Source organism: Emydura macquarii, unplaced genomic scaffold, assembly GCF_026122565.2.
Source record: "Emydura macquarii macquarii isolate MOO-44397 ecotype Brisbane River unplaced genomic scaffold, CSIRO-AGI_Emac_v2 contig_2457, whole genome shotgun sequence".
Taxonomy (NCBI): domain Eukaryota; kingdom Metazoa; phylum Chordata; order Testudines; family Chelidae; genus Emydura; species Emydura macquarii.
The window spans coordinates 4,077,752-4,100,786 of NW_027132594.1; the positions used below are offsets into that span (position 1 = coordinate 4,077,752).

At 38.3% G+C, this 23,035-nt stretch overlaps 1 protein-coding gene across 4 annotated transcripts in view; it reads right to left on the reverse strand.

Moving 5' to 3' along the window:
- The window catches only part of PRKD3 (protein kinase D3), a 73,971-nt gene that overhangs the window by 45,630 nt on the left and 5,306 nt on the right, over window positions 1–23,035 (reverse strand). The window lies entirely within an intron of this gene.

A 23,035-nucleotide genomic window follows, 5' to 3' on the forward strand; every position in this document is an offset into this window, starting at 1 on the left:
AAGTGTTTTCTACGGATCAAAGAAGAAATTTTAGAGCACTTTAAAATTCAGATCTGATTCATTGGGGGGAGGGAGTTTCTTCTTTAATGTTGGCTTTTTTGTAAAAATCAGCTTTTCACTTCACCACATCAAGGTCAAACTGCGTGCCAGCAAAGCTAATAGAGTCTATTCAAATTGAAGTAATCAGCTGCTAGAGGTCTCAGCATTTCATTGTGTTGTAAGGCCTCCAGTTCATGTGTTAGTTTAAAATGTAACAAATATAAAATAGGAATGACATTCTCTCTACACACACAAAGAGGACACATTTACAAGCAAGAAGGTGATAAGGCTCATGACATTCATGCTCTGCTTTCAAAATGATTTATATGCACACGGAGAATTTGTTGAAAGTTTAGAGAAAACCTGAAGCTATGGCTCAATCCTATATAAAGTTCCTTATTTAATTACAATTTTTAAATGACTGTCAAAGAAAAAGGGTATTTGTTAACTAACCCCTGAAAAATTACAAGTGATTCAAAGTTATCAGAAACTAAATTTTCAACTGGATGGTAATTCTCAACTCCACCTATAAGAAAGAAAAAGAAATCCAGGAAGATACCTCCTCCAAAATGAAAAGTTATGCTGACAGCTATGCTAAGTGATTGCTCAAGGGGACGATACAAATCAATAGTTTAACAGAGAGTAAGCCTTCCAATAATTTAATTTGATCATTTACACTCTTATTTTTCATCCAGGTGGAACAGAATTAAGCTGAACACATTTAGGACAGACTCTTAAAATTAGAGGTTGCCTAACAGAGATGGGATCTTGGACAGGTTTCACTTTGCTGGATAAGAGTAACGAGGATACAATCCTTGTAAGGTGCTCTAACATTTTTGGGTTAGAGGAGCTATTTAAGTTCAATGTATTAGTTTTTTAAAATGAATGAATTGCTGATAAATTGTTCTGAGTGCAACTGCCATATTTATATAAATATAAAAGACCAATCTTTAGTCTTTGTTAAAAAATTCTTGTACTTTGGTCTGTATTAAATCCTTTTTCTTCCTGATTGTAGAAAGAAGAGCTTCCTCCCCAGTGAAGTTGCTTATTAATTCAGCTGCAACAATGAAGACAAGTGAGACTCAGGGGCTGCAGCACCCAAGAAGATCTAAGACTGGAAGGCCAGGGAGAGAAAATAAAGGAAATATGTGCACCCCAATCCCTAGACAACATATTGCTTCCTCACCCTACCAGAGACATCAAACTAGGCCAGAGGGGCCCTATGGGGGAGATCAGATGGCCACTATGTGCTGATATCCCCACCTCTCCATTAGAAATGGGAACTATTAGCCACGCAGCTACTACTCCTCTCCCAATGGCCACCACCCACAACGAAGGCATTCTAATGCTGTTCTTTAAATCATCATATAATCTCGGTGCCTCAATCTGTAAAATGGGAATTACATTTTCCTGCATCATAGGGATGTGAAGCTTCATTCACTAATGTTTATAAAGTGCTTTATGAGCCTTATTAGACTGCAGGTATTTTAGTATTATTATTAATAGAAAAAGTTGGTATGTTAATGCCTAAATCAATTCTATGCATATGATGACTCCCAGTTAGAGCATACCAACTACACTATGTTATGGAATAATTTATTTCAGCAACAGGGAGAAAATCAGCATGCAGGCACTTGCTATCAGGGTCCCCTATGTCTGCCTGCAACAAAAAGTGAGAATTTTTATTGATGCAACAGCAGTTCTACTCATCCAGGGAGACAACCACTGACTGAGAGAGCAAGGATTCACAGTCATCTCTCAGAACAGATCACACAGAATCAACTATACACCACAGATTTCCAGGGATCCACCAACAAGCAGTTTCCATGACTAGGGAGCAGGAATTCACAAGTCATTTCTACTTCTTTTTGTGAAGGTAGTTCAATTACTTTTTTTCCTTATTCTGTGCTTTTTGGAGCATATATGCCAGAAATTTCCCCCGGTTAACTATGAAGCATGTACCAAGGTGCAAAATATGTTTGGTTATAACATTTAACCTGTAACTAAATCTACTTAACCATCCTCATGTAAAAGACCTAAATTTATGTTATTTTTAAAATGATTTCACAATTACTACCATAGTTCTAAACACTGAAAAGCAACCAGCTCATAGGAAAACTAGAGGTAAGAAATTGTGCATGCCATGTGGAAATTCCCTTTGTAGCAGCAAATCATAAAACATACCAGACTCTCATTCCACATTCAGGAAAGTACTCTTTTCTTATTAGAAAACAGCTTCAAAGTCTCTCACCATTAGGATCTAATTCCAAAGTGTCTGAAGCAAGGTATAAAAGTTACACTATTGGTAAGAACTTTGAGATCTGACTCTCAAACAAATGACATGCTCTATATGATAGGACAAACCAGTTTCTGAAAAGAAAACTATTGATGGAAGAAGTCTATGTCAGATTGATGAAAGCAAGTAATGCACTGTTGTACCTCGTGCATTAGAAATAAAGACTATGTACCATAGATCATATACTGCTTATCTTCATGCTCACTCCCATTAATGTCAGTATATGGTTGTACACACCATATACTGTTGCTGCAAACTAAAAGTTCAGTTTATTTATAGGTATCTGCAACATTATATGCTATATTGTTTCCCCTCTTTAAAAACCTCACTTTTGATTTTAAGCACAGGCACTCATTTATTTTAGGCAAATATATTTTTCAACCTGTTGGTAATTTATCTCTTGAAATACAGACCTTAGGTAAGAGCTGTAAGAATCCCATTACAAAAATCTGTACTATATATGCTTAGGTCAACATCCTCACCTGAGGTCAATTTATTACAGGCCTAATCTTCATTTTCTATAACTGGGTTTGAACCAAACAATCATTTAAGAAACCAAGGTCTTGTCTGTATTAGAGTGCTCAATCACTTGTGCATCTGTTGATGCCTAAAAAAGATTGAGTGCATCCACATTTACCAACTTCAACTGGTGTAAGGTTTGCTGTTGTGTCCTCACCAGGGTTGCTTCACACCAATTATAAAAGAACTGTCACCTTTGACAGCTGTCAAAAGGTAACAACTACCTCAACTAGCTGGCCTCTTTAGATCATCAGCTGAGTCCCCTTTGTGCCCCTCATCATACTTTCAGCATATTAAATATCTCACCAATACTAGAGATGGCCCCCTGAGCCATACCCCTCCATATTAACCTTCCACCCCCTTTGCGCCATCACCAAGTTCAGCTTGCATGTCCTCATCTGGCAATCCTGCTGTAGAAGTCCAGCTAAGGCTGCATACTCTGCCCCTTCCCCATGACGGTATCCTCCTCCAACCTCCAGCTCTGGAATTCCTTAACTAGAGAACCACTGGTTGCTTGCCAACTACAAGCCCTGCTCTGATGAGCCACAGGTGTTTCATCAGCATATCTGCAGCTGGCTAGGCTTCAGCAAAAGGAGAGCAGCTGGCAGCTTAATTCCTCACAGCCTTTCAGCAACCCTCCCCCATCAGACCCAGTTCCCTGTTACGTTTGTAGGGGCAGTGAGGAGCTCAACTACCAGCTCCACTCTTCCTGCTATCATCTCAATTAGCAAGCAGTCTGTGGATCACTGGCCAACAGTCTCACTGGCAAATAAGCTGTGGTTTTATATTCCAAAGAGTGTCTTTTAGAAAAACAGCTTAAAGTTAAACTTTGTATAAATTCTTATTTTCAAGTAATATTAAAAAAAAAAAATCAGAAATTCTTCCTTTGGTAGTGCAATAAGTAGTGCAGCTTTTCCAGTTTACCTTCCTGACAATTACATAAATATCTGAGGGGGAACCATCACTCTTCTTCAATTTTCCTTTTTAAGAGATTCACAAGGTAAATTGAAAACAAAATACAAACCAGAATATTTTATTTGTAAAAACAGTTTGATTTTTCTAGGACTACATAGCTGTTATGCTCCTGTTTAAAGTCCCAAACAATCTGCAGTAACTCAATATATAAAACCTAATCCCAGTATTACTAAATTTCCTAAAAGCAAAATGGAGCCTGTTCAGTTCCAGAAGAGGAAATCACATGGGAGAATTCTGCTATACAACAGATTGTGACAAATTCATCCTTGATGTAACTACACTGACAACAGTGCAATTATATCAGGAATTAACTTGGCCATTTGTTCTGGTGGGACTCACTAACACTTCAGTAAGCAATACTTTATTTTCCACGTTATATAACATTACTGGAATTAAATTGAGAAACAGAAAAGAAATGGTATAAATAAAATACTTAGTTCATATATATGTAGGCACCCTGTACTTCAGGGGCCTTGGAACTTAATTGAGAAGATCCTAGGAGACTATAACTCTCATGATGCCTTGGGGAAAAAGGAGAGAGACTCTTCCCCTTCCAGGGAGTCAGAGAAAAGCATGTGGGACTCCATTTTGGTGCTGGGATGGAGTGCAGCCGAGGCTGGAAGCTGCTGGCTGACTGCTGCCGGCTACTGCCTGCTGCCAGGGTCTCGAAGTTGCTGCTGCCTGCTGCCGGAGTCCCAAAATTGCTGCTGGCTGCTGCTGGGGTCCCAAAGCTGCTGCTGAGAGTCTGCTGGAGTTTTGATCGAGCAGGGAGTTTTGGAGGTTGGTGGCATTGCCCAAGCCAGGGCAGGGACTGAGCCTGGAGCTGACTGAGGTGGGCCTGCAGTGAAGGTGGTGTGAGTGTCCCCTCCCTCTCTGTTGTTTGGGGCAGGGCTTGTAAAGGAAGGGGCACAACAGAGAGACTTTGACTGGGCCTGAGAAGAGGCAGAGAGAGTCCCTTCAAGCAGGGCCAGGACTGCAGACATTTGGTTGGGCCAACTCCAAATCTCCAGCTTGATAACTCGGCTGAACTGGTACACTGAACCAGAGTGCTGTCTCCTTCTTCAGATCTTCAGGCACGCCCACGCAAGCAAAGGGTTAGGGCTCTGAACTCTAGAGGAGTGCACACTGTGGAGATGGGATAAATAGTGGCAGTGTAGATGCCAGTTAGACAAGTTTCATTTATTACTGTATACTATTCTTATTAATTGATTTATTCAACTGCCCCTGTGGATTTAAAATAATAGTGATGTTTAATTTCAGTCTGTTATGCCATTTTCTTTAATCTGTTAAGTAAAGGTGTGTTAACTCTAATTTAAGTATATTGGATGTTTAGTTTCCATAACTGCAATTGTTGGTTAGCCCTATGTCTCAGATTATTATAATTATTAGACTAGGTTTAGTCCTGGAAGCTTCCAAGGCTCGCTATTGAGCATGTGCAGGTGGAGGCACTGCCAATTTTAAATTCCTTTAGAAGTAAAGGGACTGCAGCAAAGGAGTGGATAGAGGATTCTGACCTATCCTACATCATCACTGGGATACTCAGGATCTCCTCTGTTGTCAGCAACCTTAGGCACCCTTGCACACCGGTGAGTGTTGCCTGCTCCCAAGTAAACCAGGAAAGGAAGGGGGTTACATATACACATACGCACACACGTGTGTGCTGCTATTATAATAATATCAAGCCTTTATACAAAATGCTTTACATTTTTTTCTCCCTCATACAAAGTACTTTAGAAAAGGACCTTAAAGCAATGTACAGCAGCAAGTATTGTTGCAGTGAAAAAAACAACAGGGGTTTTTCTCCTATCTTGGCTATAACTGAAAATTATTCTGTTTCAAGTTCCAGGACTTACTTTACACAGTTCTGGACCAATTGCCAAAAACCCTCACACAAGGGACAAGCGTAGGCGGATACTGTTTTAAGGTCCAATATCTCATGACCCACCATAACTCAAAACAAATGCTTACACCATTTGAAAGTTAATCACAACTTCTTTCTAATGGCACACAACATCTGTAATCTTCTCAATTCTCATAATTCACTGAAGTCACATCATTGTGATTACCATCTTGCATCCTCATCCAACTACCCGCTCCAATATTTAAAATTATGTCAGAATTCATGCCATTATCTAGAGAACTAGACTTCAAAATCCAGTACTATAGATATTTTCTCCACCTCCTGCTTTGCCATAGAGTCAATGCTGCAAGCTGGCAGCAGAGTGGATAAAAATTAATGTTTTTGGGGTTTTTTTAAATTAAAATCAGATTTTTTTCATTTTGTTATTTAAATTATAATAAAGTTTTCTTTTTAAAAACACACACGTTTAAAATGAAACCTGAATACAAAATATGTTAAGGTCTAAGTTTATTATAATTTCTCAAAACATTTAAATAAAAAATAAATATGCTGGCTCCATGACTGAGCCATTATCAAAAGCTTTGATTTAAAGCCTGCTTTTCTATATAAAGAAAGAATCATGGGGAAAACATCTAACTTTTGAGATCGAGCTTTATAAAATATGGCACAATAGGTCATGTACTGTATTAAGGGCTTGATCCTGTGGGGGTACCCAAGGGCTGTGCTACTGGGTTCAAGAGACCAGCAAAAGTCAACACAGGCATTGAAACCCTGACTCCAAGAGACATCATCAGCTATCTCATCAGGATCATCCACTGAGTCCACCTGAGTGGTCTCCTACTTCTATTTTATAGCTTCTTTCTACCTGAGCTCTGACTGATCCAGTTCTCAAATCATGAATATTTGTGACTGCATCCACCATGGAAACTTAATCTCCAGCTCCTGGAAAAATACTAATCTGCCCTTGCTTCTGGATGGTTTTGGGCACTTCAGATAAATGGCCTTGAGCTGTCTCCTGGCATGGGTACACTGACAGATACAAACAGAAATCCATTAATTTCTCAGCTGCCTCCCTGTCTCTAAACAAAATACTGAAATGCAAAAGGCATATGGGTTACATGAACATAAGTCTTGGACTCTTATTTCTTTTGTTTTTCTGGGGGTGGGAGTGGGAGTTATGTAACAAGGGAGAAGGAGCAGAATGTGCAACCAAATATAAACAACAATGGTGTCAAAAGCAGGACACTGTGGGAAGAAGCGACAATATTCTTCAGCGTGCAGCCTCTAAGTTCTCATTTCAATATCTGGGAACTGGAGACCATGGCTGTGGAACTTAAAAAGACCTTATTTGGGAATATTTTATATATATTCCTGTACCTCTGAGTAAAAAAGAAACATGTGCCAAATGTAAACAGTGCAACAAAGAGATGCAAGTCCTGGTTGTCTGAATGAAACAACATTATGAAAAATACTCCTCAGAAGGTAATGTCTGAACAATCTGGATCAACTGGTCAGTAAACTTTTGCACCATTTTTATGGACTGCCTACCATGTTTTACTATGCTGGTAAATGATAATCTAGATTAGTCATAAATCTGTGTTTTGAATGGATTCCTTACTTATGAATTTCAAAATGTCTGTTCAAAATATAATTGGTATGTTAGTTTATTGCGGGAATATTTATCAATTATGTTTTTATTGTTACTGCTGGACTTCTAAAATTATTTTTTTATTGTTCAGTATAATCAAATATCCTAGGTGAAAATTTCCTGTTTAAAAGTAAATTTTATTATACATTTATGAATGTATTAATTTTAACATTTAAAAACAATTCCAACCTGTTTGGTTTGTTGGTAGAGATAGGGGTTTAAATAGATTTAGATAATCCTTATGATTAATTATTTTCCCTATAAAACAGGGTTTAGAATAAATTAAATCATTTAAACAGTGGTACAATCAGGAAATCTTTCATTTACAATCTCATTTTTAACGCTATGTACTGAGTGAGTGAGTGAGAGAGAGAGACTTTTTTTTTTTTTTTAAACCATTTTGTTTCAAAGTCCAGCTTAGACATAAAGGGCTATGAACATCAATCATCCACAATATCTAAAACTTTACTTCATAGTTATACTACTGGTACTACCAATAGTGTTACAACTAAATATGTGTCAGACTGTAAATTACCTGTATCAAAAAAGACCTCCTTCATCATCCAGTAAAACCATGGATAAGTTCATAATCAGGACCAGCAAATTCCACCAAGACACCATAGATGAAAAGATTGCTCAGGTTGTTTATGCAACAAATTCTCCCTTTCATCTTGTTCAGAATATATATTTTGTTAACATGGTTCAAGCATTAGGACCACACTACACTATACCCGGCAGAGCAGACTTCGCTGGACGGTTGCTAGATATAGTATATGAGAAGGAAACAGAACAGTGTGCAAAAAATATTGACAAAAAATTCATTAATATGAGTCTTACTGGGAGGAGCAATGTACACAATGATCCAGAAATACATGCTTATGTGACAACAAAAGATGGAGTTATCTATCACATAGAAACTGATATCAGGAAATGCTCATACAGCAGAATACTTAAAAGAAGTAGAAGTAAGAGCTATAAACAAACTGTGAACAAAAATTCAAGTATCAAGTGAATAGCTTTGTCACAGAGAATGCTGCAAATATAGCCAAGGTAAGAAGAATTCCAGAAGATAATGAAGGAAATCTGAAACTTATAACATACAAGGGGAGTGCTCATTTGATGCTTCTTTTAGCTAAAGATTTAACTACAATTTCAGGAATAAATGAAAACGGTGCTGAAATTGCAAAATACTTCCTGAACAACTACTTTGCTTCAGATTCACTGAAGAGAGCAGGAGGATCCAAATTAATTCTCGCCTCGCCCCTTCCCCCAAGCTATATGATGGAACTTAGTAGCTGACTGTTTTGAATTATTTATTAAGAACTGGGCTATTCTGTTGACAATTTGTGAAGAAAATCGTGACAAAATAGATGGAACTATTGCAGCCAAAGTAGTCAACATCTGACTAAAGAGAAATGTAGAAAGTATGCTGAATATACTGAAACCTATTTCCATAGCTTTGGACAATCTGCAGAAAGTTAGCTACTGTGTTGTGCCGCTGTTGAAATACAGAAAGAACTTCAAGAAACATTGAAGAAAGAAATACCCAACAAGGTTAAATTTCAGACAGTAAAGATGTGGATGGATCAAGTATTTACTCCACTTCATTTTCATGCCAATATTCTCAACTTAAAGTACCACTGTAAATACATAGTTGCTGAAGAAGATGCTTCTATGAGATGGGCATCTAATAGTCACACAGCAATCATGCCAACCACAATAAATGTCAGGGCTGGAGGTGAACCATTCAAGCAGTACACATCTGCTGATGATGCTTTAGAGAAATTCACACTACTGACCTGGTGGAAGTCACTAGCTAAACACCTGGAACCAGAGTTAGTTAAGGACTAAACCAACTTTGGATAGCAGTAGCCTCTTCTGCAGAAACACAAAATACTTTCTTCATTTGAACTAATTCATTCAAAATTGAGAAATCACCTGCAAGTTGAGAAAGCAGGGAAAACATGTCTCTCTCTTCCAGTCTAAGAATAAAAACAAAGAGGAAGGGAATGAGTTCTACTGGGCTATCCTTCAGACTTTTAAAACTAAATAATTTAGGAGACTTGAATCATTTTCAAGAGACTTAGGCAAGTAGGAACTTAAAGTTCAATCACATTCACATAGGCATATTTGAAAATTTTCCCAGACCGACCAGAAATGATCAGTTTAATTCAGTGACTACAGTTAATTCCTTTGTTCCCTTAACAAATCATTTAGTTGTAAATGTGAAATATGTTTTTGATAAAATAAGTTTATATATCCAAAACATTTAAGGTTGTTTTGATTAATAAATATATATTTTATATGCTGATTTGTGTGTTGAATTCAATTCCAGTTTCATCCTAATAAGGCTTGACATAAATCACAAGCAAAAAGTTAATAAGTTAATGAGCAATATATCATTCACCATGTTCTAACATACTAAAAATGTTCAATTAATAAGGATCTGAAAATATTAAGCTATATAATTGCTTAAATAAATGTATACAGTTAAAGCAAACCCTTCCAGGTAGCAATAAGATGTACCAAATTTGCTATAAAGACTCTATTTTGTTGTAAATCAACATGTTTTATTAGTCGTACCAACTGTAAAATAACTGAAGTACAAAAGGAAAAGCTGATTAAAATTGATTATTTAAATTCAAGCCTCTCCACTTAGTGATTTAAACTGCTGATTTCAATTGCCTTGATTTAAATCAATCCACCCTGGCTAGCCGCAAGAGAAAGCCAATGTACAGTTGATGGAGCTGAGCAGTTCTATTGGTTAATCCTTGTGTAATTCAAAATGGTTATCTTGAATTAGAACAACTGTGTGTTCCACTTTTAAAATGTCAAAAGTAGTCTACATCAGAGCTATTAGGAAAAAGCATATGTAAATGAAAATGGGAGGGACTTGGAGAAATGGATTGGTGTTTACTTGAAGGGCAAGGAAGAATCCATGATTGCTTAGCTAGAGGAATGCAAAGAACTAAGAGGGAAACGGCAAATTTCTAGAAAGGAAGCATTTAAAAGTGTTTCTTATGACAACTGTAGTAAGTATTAGTAAGAAAATCCCCTATTATGATAAATATGATTGTGATAAATCTGAGGACTTATAAAGCTTGCTTCACTATATCAAAACCACCAGCTGATAAGGCATTTTTAATCAGCATATACCTTACATTTTAATATTTAAATTAGGTTTGAAATTTTACAATCAAACTGTTAATTAGCTAAAGGGAGCCAAAACGAAGTAATTTATAAGCAACTATAATTTGAAAATAGTTTGATAACTGCTTTCTAAATTTAAAAACATCTAGCCTATCCTGAAAGTAATCACCAGAATATATTCCCTGTGCAAAGTTATGAAATAAACACACAGAGGGATTATATGTGAAGCCTGCAAAAGAACTTAATATAGAGTTACAGCTAATTGGCTCCCTATCCAGAGCAATTTTTAAAGACATGATCAATTTTTTCATACTTTGTAGAAGACAGAGTTGAATGACATTCTGCCAGAAAACCACTGGTACAAATAACTGCTACTTAAAACAAAGAAAATTGAGATAAAAATCCAAAACTCTTTAGCTCTCAAAATATAAGCCTTAACCAACTGAGCTAAGGAAAATCCTCTCAGACGCATAGATTTGAAGGCCAGAAGGGACCATCGTCGTCTGCTCTAACCTCCTGCACATTACATGACACAGAACCTCACCCACCCACTCCTGTACTAGACCCATAACCTCTGGCTGAGTTACTGACGTCCTCAAATCATGATTTAAAGACTTCAAGTTATAGAAAATTCACCATTTACACTAGTTTAAACCTGTAAGTGACCCAAGCCGTGTGCTGCAGACAAAGGCAAAAACCCCGCAGGGTCTTTGCCAATCTGACCTGAGGGAAAATTCCTTCCCAACACCAAATATGGCAATCAGTTGAACCCAGAGCATTTCAGCAAAACCCAACAACCAGGCACCAGGAAAGAATTCTCTATGGTAACTCAGAACCCTCCCCATCTTGTGTCCTGTCATCAGGATATTTGCTACTAGCCGTTACAGATTGGCTATATATCATTGTAAGCAATCTCATCATACCAATTTCTCCATAAACATATCAACCTCAATCTTGGAGCCAGTTAGATTTTTGCCCCCACTAGAAGGCTATTCCAGAACTTCACTCCTCTGAAGGTTAGAAACCTATGTCTAATTTCAAGACTCAACCTGTGCATGGCCAGTTTATATCTATTTGTTCTTGGGTCAACATTGGCACTTAAATTACTCCTCTTCCTCTCTGGTATTTATTAATCTGATATATTTATAAAAAGCAAGCCCATCTCCCTTCAGCCTTTATATGATTAGGCTGAACAAGCCAAGCCCTTTGAGTCTCCTCTCACAAGGTAAGTTTTCCATTCCTCTGATCATCCTAGTAGCCCTTCTCTGCACCTGTTCCAATCTGAATTCATCTGTCTTAAACATGTGATACCAGAATTGCACACAGTATTCCAGATAAAGTCTCATCAGTGCCTCATATAATGGCAATAACACTTCCTTATCTCTACTGGAAATACCTGGCCTGATGCATCCTTGAATTGCATTAACCTTTTTCATAGCCACATCACGTTGGCCATTTATAGTCATCCTGTGATCAATCAATACACCCAGGTCTTTCTCCTCTTCCTGTTGCTTCCAACTGATAAATCCAAAGATTATAGCAAAACATCTTGTTATTAGCCCCTAAATACATTTCCTTGCACTATTAAATTTCATCCCATTTCTATGATTCCAGGTTTCAAGCTCATCCAGATCTTCTTGTATGCTATTCTAAACTTCCTCTGTATTGGCAATATCTCCCAACTTTGTCATCTGCAAATTTTATTAGCCCATTCCCACTTTCTGTGCCAAGGTCATTAATAAAAACATTAAATAAGATTGGTCCCATGACCGATCCCCGAGGAACTCCACTAGAAACCTCTCTCCAGACTGACAGTTCATCTTTCAGTATGACCTGTTGTAATCTCCCCTTTAATCAGATCCTTATCCACCTTTCAATTCTCATATTAATCCCCATCTTCTACAATTTAACTAATAATTTCCCATATGGAACTGTATCAAATGCCTACTGAAATCCAGATAGAAAAATCAGTTATCTTCTCAAAGAGATCAAGTTGGTCTGGCATGATCTACCTCTTGTAAAACTATGTTGTATTTTATCCCCATTACTGTTTACCAAAGACTTTAACTACTTTCCCTTTCAAACTTTGTTCTAAGACCTTGCATGCAATTGAGGTTAAACTAACAGGCCTGTAGTTTTCCGAATCACTTCTTTTCCCTTTCTTAAAAATAGGTACTATATTAGCAATTCTCCAGTCATAGGGTACAACCCTGAGTTTACAGACTAAGAACCCTTGGCATTGGGCTTGCAATTTCATGCGCCAGTTCCTTTAATATTCTTGGATGGAGATTATCTGAGCCTAATTTAGTTACAGCTATGTGAGTTTCATTTCCACCTCGGATGTGATCATTTCTACTTCCATATCCCCATTTCCATTAGCCATCCAGCCCTTACCCCAAAGCTCCTTATTATCCTTATTAAAAACAGAGGCAAAGTATTTGTTTAGGTGTTGGGCCATGCCTAAATTATCTTTAATTTCCATCCCATCCTCAGTGTTTAGCAATCCCACTTCTTCTTGCCTTGTTTTCTTGTTATTTATATGGCTATTGTTTTTTTATTTCCCTTGCAAGATTCAACTCTGCTTGGCTTTTGGCATTCCCCCCCCCCACACACACACACTTTCTGACCTCTAAGAGCTATCTTTTCTTGCTGATCCATCCCACCTTCAGTTCCTTGTACGCTTTCTGCTTTCTCTTAATCACCTGTTTGAGATGCTTGTTCATCCAGCTTGGTCTATAACCCTTGCTTACGAATTTTTCCCCCTTGTTTGGGATGCAGGCTTCAGATAGTTTCTGCAACTTAAATTTATTCCAAGCCTCTTCCACATTCAGATCCTTGAGTTCTGCAGTCCAGTCCACTTCCCTAGCTAATTCCCCACCCCCCCCCCTTTTTTTTTTTTTTTTTTTTAAGTTTGCCTTTTTAAATCCAGGACCATAGTTGCAGATCTATTTTTGTTTATCTTTCCATTTAGTTTAATCTGAATTAGCTCATGATCACTCAAACCAAGGTTATCCTCTACAACCAGTTCGTCTAAGAGGTCCTCACTACTTACCAATTCCAAATTTAAAATGGCATCACCTCAGCAACTATCTAGTGAAGAAATCTGTCAGTTATCATATCCAGGAAAATCTGACCCCACTATTATTAATAGCACTTGGCTTCCAATCTACATCTGGGAAGGTAGTCTTCCATAATCCATACAATTCCGAGTAGTTTTTTTTTTCCCATTAAAAACATTGAAGAGGTCTCTATGCATTTCCAAATCAGATCCTGGGATCTATTGCATACCCCAAGCACTATCCCAGGGGAGCCTCTGGTAGCTTTCTTCCCCAAAGTGATTTTGATCCAAACAGACTTTTATTCATTCCATCACGTCTAATTTCTTTACAGTCCATTTCATCATTAACATACAATGCTACTCCACCACCTTTACCTTTATTTCTGTCTTTCCTGAACAGCACATACCCTTCAATCCCTGTATTCCACTCATGACTACTATTCAACCATGTTTCTGTTATCCTATAACATCTGGTTTCACTTCCTGCACCAGGAGTTTTAGTTCCTCCATTTTGTTACCCAGACTCCTCACACTGATGTACAGACACCTTAGTTGTTTCTGCTTGGCTTCAAGCCGATTCCTCACCAATTAGGTAGAGTCATTCTACTGCCAGTAATGCCTACCTGACAGTTAGCTTAATTGGTATTGGCACTATCTTTCCTTTTAATATCCAATCTCCTATCCATTGCTGTTCCTTTCTCCATTGCTATATTCTCCCTGTCTCGATTTTCCTCCCGGTCAATATCAGAATCAGGCGTAGAGATCTCCCAACTGTCTCCCCAAGTCCCTAGTTTAAAGCTCTTTTAATCAGTTGTGTCAACCTCCATCCCAGAAATCTATTTCCCTCCCTATTCAGGCAGAGTCCATCCCATGAGTACAGTCCTCTGTCCAAGTATGTCTCCCAATGGTCAAACATTCCAAAGCCCTCCATATAGCACCACTGTCTGAGCCATCCTTTGATCATCATAATCTTGTCTCGCCTTCCTTCTCCTACTCTAGGGACAGAAAGAATTCCATTAAAGATCACTTGAGCCTCACTTTAAGCGTCTCCCCCAGCCTGACACAGTCTCCCTTAATGTGTTCCAGTAAGAATCTAGCAGTATCATTTGTACACATGTGAAGGACAATTAGTGGATTCTTTCCTGCTCCTATTAGGATCCTCTTCAACTCAGGTCCACATCCCATATCTTAGCTCCCGGCAGACAGCACACCCTTCTATTCTCCAGATCAGCTTTGGTAACAGGTTTGTCTGTTCTTCTTAGTAGGAAGTCCCCAGTCATGTAGATCTGCCTCTTCCTGGTGATGTGATTCACTGGCTTTTCTCCTGTTCCTTCTTGCTGCAAGTCCTTTTGTCTTTTGTTCTCTCTAGCAATCTTCTGCGAGTCACCCTCTTTTCCCCTGGGGCTGCAAATTCTGGCTCTCTCCATTGACTCTTCTCCTCTTCTTATAGGACTAATTGCTCTTCTCTTCTTCCTTGCCCTCTCACCTTGTGTTACTGCCTGCTGTGCCCCTTCTTCATTTTCCAATTCAGCAAACTTGTTTCTGAACTCTATTTCTGCTTCCCTAGCCAGTCTTTTCCCCTGCCTGGTTCTCAAAGTCACATGGCCACTTTTCTCACCCAGCAGTCTACCCTCTCAGTTCTCCAGTCCACCTTGCATCTGCGAGTCTTAACTTACCCTTTCAGCCTCCTCGTGCCTTCCCTCCATCATCTGCTCGAATCCCCTTCAAAACTCAACCATAGTTTCCACCCACATCTCCAGACCTCATATCTTCTCTTCCAACAGCTCTATCAGGCGGCACTTCATACAAACGAAGCTCTTTCAGGTACACACTCCAGGATAATGTACATGACGCATCTTCCACATCCAGTCATCTTCATTGTCTCTTCCTGACTTTGAATCTGTCATAGCATTCCTGCCTAAGCTTGTCTCAAGGAAAAAAACAAAACAAAAAAAGCCAAAAACCAACCAAATACCAAAACAAAACCAGAACATCACACAGTCCCTCGGCCAAACTCTCCTTATAAACTCCCCTTACAAACTTCCCTGTGTTTTGTTCTGATTACCAGCTCCTGTTTTGCTCGTTGGCTGCTTTCGCTGCCTTTATAGGTCCCCTAATCAGGGCAGCTCCTGTCCCTAATCAGGGCTCAGCTGTGATCAAAGGCTCTGCTACTCTCACAGTACCATACCAGCCTCTGCAAACTAGGGGGAAAAAGAAAAGAAAAAACCACAACACACAAAAACACAACAACTCATTCAATGCCCCTAAGGAAAAGAGGCATGCCTCCTCCCATACAACTCCCACTCCAACTCCCCAGTTTTCAGCTGTTTGCTGGCTCCTGTGTACCACTGCTCCTGTTAGTAGTATCCACTTCTGCGTTATGGGAGTTCTGCCATTGACTTCAATGGGAGCAGAATCAGTTCCTTACATTAAGTGAAGTTTGGGACTCTTTCTAAGCTTCAATCAACTATTAGAGAGCGCACTACCTATAAACAGACTAACAATTACAATTAGATCCAACAATAGTTAATACATTGCTAAATTACAATCTAATTTCTTCAAATATATCCTATGCATGAGTTTTTAAGATTTAACCAGGGAAAGAACCTAAGACAGACAATAGTGGTACTCTCCCATGAGCTACCCAGTCATGACACCACATACAGTAGGTCACGCATATTTTCATCATGTGATCTATTTCTAATGTTCTTTGATCGGCAGTGAAATAGTTAATGCTCACATTTAAATTGTCAATTAGGCTTCAGTATCAACTCCTGTTTCCATATAAATAGAGCAACAAACACCACTTATTATGATAGTTTCAGACTGTCTGCAGATTCAGGAAGATACCACTTAACCTTCCAAATGTGAACTGATTATCTTCAGACACAAGGACTAGAGACTTTTTATTTTATTTTATTTTTTTTAAATAAAAGAAAGCTTTGATTCTGGAACAATGACAGCTACCACAAAAAAGTACCAGCTAGTTAGCTACTGTGAGGCATTTCTATACAACCCTGATTTAGCTGTACAGAAAATCTGAAGGGGTCAGTAAGCCATTTTTGACCAAGACACACACTAAATGTTACTCAAGTAGAAATTTCAAATTAGGGTAATTTTTTTTTAAATGACCACTAACTCAAAAAAAAAAAAAAAATCAATCAAGTCTCTTCAAACTTTGCAAAAAATTTCACTTTCACTTTCAAAGTGAACTGGGCGATTTTCAGGCAAAACCAATTTAGGTAGACTCATACAAAGCTCAAAGTAAGATTTATGCTGGAACAAAGCTGCACTATCAGGAAAGGCACAGTGAACTTTCATTTTTCTCTGCTATTATTTCAAGCAGCAGCCACAATTATCATAACAAAGAGTATTTACATTTATTTACTGAAACTGACCATAACAAAGTGCTGTCATGTGCACAGTTTCCCCTGAATTAGTCTATTTCTTCCAGTGTTTGAGTTGGTCTTTCACACAGGAACAAGGGAATGGGAAAAATGTCAAATCACAAAAATGGGCAGTAAGACTTAGCAACAGATGTAGCTGTCATAGTTTCAAGGCAACTGCACCTGTATGCCCCCTCTGAGGCCCACCCACTTTAGGCTTCCGGCCATCACCTCATGTGGACATGCATATCTCACTAACTTTTGACCAGGGATTTTAAGGCTGCATAGCATCCTGCCTTACACTGTAATAACCCAGGCAAGCCAGACTGCCCAAACAGTCCACTGCTTGTGCTTTGCTTTCTTTTCTCTTCGAAGACTACGAACGGTGTATAGCCTGCCATTGTAAGTCACCAGACAGCTCCTTGTAAGCATGCTCATTTATTCTTAAGGTAAAAACATTAGAGAGAAAACATTAAAACAATAAATGAACCTACAAGCATGCTAAAATGCTTCCCAGACGTCACCCCCAACTCCAACCTAGGGCTCTGGTAAGTTTTTATCTTTCAAAACCCACAACTGGGTTTTCCCTGTGATTACAAGTTCATCCATCTTACATCCAGACCCAGAATGAAGGCCAAATGTATTTATACAGCTGTCATGTTGGCCTTCTGTAACAGATGATCAGCAGACAGTGCCCTTCTCCTAAGGGCATAGTTTCAAAAGGCTGTGTTCCTGCATAAACCGAGAGGGGACTTTGCATTAACCTGTCCCAATGGAATCTCAAGAAAATCCATGTAACACTTATTGTCCCAAAAGTCAGTACTTGTCTGCAACATTTTCAATATAGGCTTCTGAACTCCCAGGTCTCATATCTATCACATCTCCCCCTTAGAGAGGTTACCTACAATCCTGGCCCACAATAACACCACATACAATAAGGTATTCCAAAGATATTGCAGGAAATTGACATACCTGTCACTGTAATATCTGAAACTACTTTTCCTTTTGAAAATGACTAGATTTCAAGTTGACTGTGTTCCTTCAATTACACTATCCACCCCAAAATCCTGCAAACACTTCAAGACCCTGATCCTGCAAACAGACAAGAAGAGTATCACATGTGTAAGTTTTTAACAGATTAAGGCCTCAATTCTGATAAGACAAAACAGTAAGCAATAATTCAGGGAAGGATGGAGGAGATTGTTATGCGAAGATATGAAAGACTGCTGGGAGAGGAGGTGGACTATAAAAAGATTTGAAGTAAGCAAAAGGAATCTTGCCAGATGAAAACAGAAAGACTACTCTGAATATGGAGAGCAGAATGATCATAGGCAAAGGCCAAGCCTGCAAGGAGGAGACCAAGGTAACAATCAGTTGAAAGGATAGGAAATTACACAAAGACCCAGAGACACAGGAAGATAATATAGGATCTTGAATTTGATTCTGAGAGAGACGGGAAGCTAATGGTGGGATTCAGAAAGGGGAATCACATAGCTGGAGTGGAGGGAGAGGAAGATGACTTTAGTGGATACAAAATGTTACTGCTAGAGGGGTAAAGAAGTGAGATCAGAGATGCCACACAGTGGAAGGTTACAGTAATCAAGCTGACCCTGTGCTGCACATGGGTTTCAGCTGTGCAGATGATGGGGTAGGCTGGATTTTGAAGATGCTACAGAGGAAGAAATGACAAAACAGAACAAGAGATTGGATATGGGAAGAGAGAAGAGCAAAAAAAGATACTAAGATTGTGAGCATGGCAGACCGAAAGGAAAGGAATTGTTAATAGAGTCAAAGGAGGCAGATTAGGAAGAAAGAAGAAACACTTTTGGAGAATGAATTGGGGATGACATCAGAATCCAAGAGATGTTTGATAGAACAAGAAATATGAGAAGAAATGTAAAGAGCGCTAGATTTGGGAATAAGTGTGGAGGTGGTAGATGAAGCAGAGGAAATAGATGAGGTCAGAAAAAAGAAGAGGACGGGACTGAGAATAGAAACCTCAGGGAGGCTAACATATATGGAGACAGGAGGAGAACAAGAATGATGAAATAAAGATGAGAGGAATCTGAGGGTTGATTAATATGAATAAGGAGTGTCCCTTTGACTTTGGTAGGTGGTGATCATTAGTCAAGACAGTTTCAGGAAATGGAGAGGAGGAAGTCAACTTGAAAGGACCATAAAGAAACTGAGAGGGGTTAGAAATCTAAGTAGTATGAACAAACAGCATACCCTATGATTTTGGAGACAAAGGGAGGACAGTAATTAGAAAGGAAAATGAAAACTCCACATACACAAAAAATAGAATTCTTCAAAGCAAAAGGAAATCAGCCACAGAAGAGATGGCAGGTAAAGACAAAAGAAAGCTAGAATAATAGAGGGAACCAAGGATGACAGGAGTTGAGAAAGGATGAAGGACAAGTTGCAAAGGTAGAGGCAGATAACAGAAGAGAGGCTTCAGAATGAGAAAAAGTGGAGGTCTTGCCAGATATTGCTGTTCTTAAGGTAATAGTACAAAAAACCCAAACTGGTAAAAACATCTTTTTCTCATTTATAATAAATTGATGAGAGTGCTTCCTCTACTTTATCTAAAACAACGCAAATAGCAGCTACAGTTTAGAGAACGCTGTCAGCTAAACACCTCATAAAATGCATTAAAGTACTAATTTGCTAGTGAAAACTGCTAAACAGTTTTACATTTCACTTCATTCCTGACATAAGAGGGTGTACGGAGGAACAGAGCAGTGGCAGTTAGCAGCAGATTTAAACATTAAATCAGGTACTATTGAGGCAGCTTGCAAATCTTATCAGATAGCAAGATCTGCTCTAAAGAAAGCAAGTTACAGATGAATTTGTCTATTTTAACAACATACATATTAAATTTATATTTTTAATTGGATATGCCTAACTTTCTTCCCCAAACCCCACCCTGACAAAAATGTAGCTGGTACAGATAACCTACATAAGGAAAGAACAGAAGAAGTGCCAATTATGGTTTATGCATGGTTACAATGCCACACATGGCTGTAAAAATAAGGCTCATTTGGGAACATCCCTATGACGTTTAAGGAACACTGACATTAAATTAACTAATTTTAAAAAATGTTCTGATCTAGAATATCCTTTACACAGAATACCCTGAATTTCAGTTTGGAAAGGTTTTTTTCTGCTCTCCTGCTGAAGTTCAAAAGGTATTTTTGGGGCAAGTCCAAGAGGAACACCAAATATAATCGGCCCTCCATCCTCTCTCCTCCCCTTCCTCTCAGTGAAAAGGCATGTCCACTGCCTCTTCAATTTCAATTCTGCTGCCGCTACTGCTAAGAACAGAACCTCTACTTTTGAAGAATCTGGATAATTTGAGCTCCCCCAACAGCAGAGCATGAAACAGGAAGTGCAACTGACCATCTTCAAAACAGCAAAACTGACTATACAAAAAGTAAACTGAAAAAAAGAAAAAAATTGTTCTCTAATGTCTTTCAGGTATAGGATTTTTAGGTGTTATCTGTAGTAGCTACAATACTTTCTGATGCAAGTGTATTTTTTAAGTATACTGAGCTGCCATAAAAGAAATTAAAAGGTGCATGAGGATAACTATTTTTAAAAAGAAGGGCAGATGTGAGGTATTTGGAAAGACCTGCAAAGAGATTCTGTCCCTGCAGTTCCAGGTTATGACAGGGGGAAAGTGTTACTAATCAGCACTCTGTGAGGACAGCTGGAACCCCCTAACCAGCATTCTTTAATATTCTACAGCTTGTCCTGAAATATGGAGCTAGTGAAGGTAGGCAGACAATTCAACCTGAGATGCAGAGCTGACTGAGACTGGAGAGATCTGTCAAGGGCAGTTTCCTATATCCCAGCTATACAAAGAAATAATATACAACTGAAATATAACTTAGAAGCATTATTAAGTAGTATAGGGAAGAAATACCCAAAGTAAAAGGAAACTATCAATAGACTTGAAAAATTGTTAAATAAAACAAAAGTTAGAAACAGTTCAAAACTTTTAAGAAAGAAGCAGAAAGTTTCTTTTAAAAGAATCATAAATCCTAAACTTTTACAAATTTACTATTAGCAGTTTTAAAAAGATTGTATCTCCTGAACCTGCATGAGAACAAGCTGTGTACTGTCCTAAAGCTGGAAGAAGCTAACAGGGCAACAGAAGAGAGACTGAGCCAGCTGTGAAATGCCACAGGCAGGGGAGGCCTGAACATTACCAAATTCCAAGACATTCCTGATTGGGACAATAATTAGCTGTGTACAGGAGAATTCTCAGAGAAAAGGGTAATTCTGAGAGCTTTATGTTAATATGAGAACAAATTTATGGATATAATTGTGCCTCTGCCACCTGACCTCAGGACTAGTTCCTAAGTTCCAGGCAGGATATATTGCTGTGAACGGTGGGATAATATTGCCACTTGTGCACTGGCTGCAAAAGTACTTAAGAAAGATAAGTCCAACACACATAAGCATCCCTTCCCCCATTTCCTGGTCCCTTGTCTGCTGCCTGCATGGGGTATGCTCTCACTAAGCAGCTGTCTACTGGCATCATCAGTCACAACAGTTAGTATACAGCTGAATTAACGTAAGTTGGAGAGAGGAAGACCAGAATATTGAAATCCTAGTCAATTACAGTATAACTGGCTCCACATATAATGTACTTCTGAGCTTGAGCTATGAACGGACTATAGATGAGACTACCAAGAATAGACAGGAAAAGCCAAAATAAGAGAGAATGAACAAAGAGAAAGGCGAGGCAAGCATGAAGACTGGAAGAAACAAGAAATAAGCAGATGCAAAAAGATAGAGGTGAAAGAAAAAGAAAGCAGGAACTAAAAGGATTTGAAAGAATAGTGATGCTAACATTTATGTCCTACCTATATTTTTTCCCATAAAAAATTACACGGGTCATTGCCCAAATTAATTTCATAAGAACCTTTGTGAGCTACCAGAAATAATTTTACTATAATTCTAAAAAAATGTAAACACAGGAGGAATATATGAAAAAATCTTATGGGGAAGGAGAAATACAACTAGATTATCTAGATACTAGAGTTTATATAAAGCTTATTTCCACCTTCTCAAAATCCTAAGCAAGAGAAAAGAACACTGCATTCCAGTTCTAATAAGCCAATCTATTCATAAACATAGTTCTGAAAAATAAAAAGAATTACAGACAAGGAAAAGCAACTTGGTCCACAATCCCAGTGTGTTTACTTCCTCTCATGATGTTTTCCCATTCCCCTTCTATAAAACTGTTTAATATAATAACTCATTTGAGGGAATCGACAAAATAAGGTTGTTTTTATATTTGCTTGAAACTTAACATGAACTTCAAATCTGGTTAATAGCATGTAATCTATACATAAAATATAACACATGAACAAAAATAACAAACTGCACATTTCTTTTCTACCAACTCAGAACATTTAAGCATTAGGGTTCTCAATTTTTTTTCACACTGCAGACTCCATGGTAATAGAAAAATTGTCTCATTGATACCTGCCCTCCTACTGAAGAGTATATTGCATCCTTGTGACAACTATAGCAATTGCTTATATGGAAAATTAATATTAGGAAAATATTAGCTGCCTTTCAATGAATTTTTGCAGCTGTAAACAAGGAGAAGAGCCAGTGCCATGTGACCCACCAGATCTCTGCAGACCACCAGCAATTGTTCTGTAAGCCACCACTGGTTCAAGGACTACAGTTTGAGAATTGCTGTGTTATACCAAGAATACTGCTGAACAAAGTTTTCTTCAACACAAATACATAACAGCAATGGCCACAGAAGAAAGCTACTAGAGAGCAGCAACACTGACTACAACCACAGGAGAAAAAATAATTTCCATATTATCAAAACTAATTACTGTATGAAGAGTCCACATTTATTACTGCATTTCTACTATTACTGGATTTCAGAAGCCAGACATAAGGAGAGCGCACTTCCTTTTAATTTAAACTCCCATCTTGGGAGATACTGAGATATCTTTTTGAACCACATGGAATCAACCTTAACACAGTCTCAACACTGGCCTTGTCTATACATAACCATTTGATGCATCCAAATTTACAGCGTGATAGCGATGATAGTAAAATTAAAATAACT